A 1888-nucleotide genomic window follows, 5' to 3' on the forward strand; every position below is an offset into this window, starting at 1 on the left:
CGTTACTTCTCGCTTCTCGTTTGTGCATGGTTTTCCTTTGCGAAAACTAAATTGCTCGCAACCTCTCGCTCGCTCTAAATTCGCGTCTGCATAGTCGCACCCTAACATTATTTGTACATAAATATAGTAAACATAAAGTAGCATAGGAAACATAAAATCAACACAGCATTCTCTGGTGTGTGTGTGTGTGTGTGTGTGTGTGTGTGTATATATATACATACATGCCAGACTTATATAATAACTTGGTCTCTATAATGCAATTAGAATTTCTGACAGAAATCAAATTGGCTTATTTGGCTAGAAACAGTCTTTAAGTGTTCATATTGTCATGACTGTCTCTGAGAAGTGTTTGAATACATAACACAAGTTCTTTGAAACAATGAAAAGTTTTTGCAATTGAATACTTCTTAATTATTGCATTTAAATAATCCCATCTTTAGTTGTAATCATATTTGATTAATTTGGATTAAAACTAGCATAACAAATGTGTAAATGTATAGAATATAACTTCAATTCAGTGAATTTTTACAGCAGATACTGAAAATGAACTGTTTAACAGTCTGAAAGACATTTTTATCTGAATCTCTTAAAATTTGATTCCTTTAACAAAGTATCATCATTCCTTTCTCTGATGTATGTAAATGTATGATTAGCTAGTGTAGTTTAAAGATAAAAAAGAAAATACTAAAAGCTGTTCAAAAAGGAAACCTGCCAAAACAGAAAAAAATAATTTGGTACTGTACAATTTGGTTTATACAGATTTGACTGTATGTACAATTAATAAGTTTTCTATACTATATCTCAACCAAGTTCATAGTGACATAAGTAAAAACAAATGACATGACATTACAAAACTTGCTGTGGTAGATGAACTACTAAAGAACACCAATATGTTTACACATAGTTACATCAAAAAATTCATTTACATGAGTCCTTACATTATGTGATTATTGTGATATTAATAATTTTAAAATAAGCAAAGCATTATTTATGTATGAAAACTAAAAACAAATACACAGTAATAAAAATTCAAATCACAAAAGGAGCAGGAAATTCAGTTCTGTTCAAGATTGCTGAGTGCAAAGTATTATTTACCAAGCATAAAGGCAAGCCAAAAAGTGGTAAAAGAAGATTTTTTTGAATGTTTATAAAACACTTTCCAAGTTGCTTATTGTTATTATTTCATAATGTAAGGACTCCTGTAAATGAATTTTTTTGATGGAACTACACTGTGTTCATGTATATTGGTGTTCTTCAGTAGTTAATTTAGCATGGTGATTTTGTTAGGTGTATTGAGTTCACGGATTGGATGTCACGCCAACTTATGTCAATCAAAACTTCCAAGAACGTCAGTCTATGAGGCGTTAAATATACTTGAAATTATTTTTAATTTACGAGCGCTTTCGACGTAAATAAGCACGTCGTCTTCAGGTAAAATTAAATTCGAATAAAGAATTCGAACCATACATTTAAATTTAAAACATTAACGATACTAGCCGTTTTTGAACATACAAAAAAGAGATTTTAAATTTAAATATTTAGAATTAAACATTTAAAATTGGTGCGCATGCGTTTTAAAACAAATAAACATCGATTGGAGTGGCTATTAATTATTATGTGAACGCGAAAAATTGGCGCACGTGCACCTTAACATGCATAACATGAGAGCCAATTAGATGTCTATTAAGTACAATTAAATTTTTAGAATTTAAATTAAAACACTTTGTAAATACGTATAAAATTTTTGGCACGCATGCGCCTTAACATAGATAGCATAGAAACCGATCGGAATAGATCCACAAGTGCAAGTTTATGTTAAAATTTAAATTTTAAATATTAAAGCGCGGGACATAATTTAAAATACATAACACACGTAAAAAGACGCACA

The sequence above is a fragment of the Centruroides sculpturatus genome, unplaced genomic scaffold (assembly GCF_000671375.1).
Source record: "Centruroides sculpturatus isolate CEXI.00-Female unplaced genomic scaffold, Cexi_2.0 scaffold22, whole genome shotgun sequence".
Taxonomy (NCBI): domain Eukaryota; kingdom Metazoa; phylum Arthropoda; class Arachnida; order Scorpiones; family Buthidae; genus Centruroides; species Centruroides sculpturatus.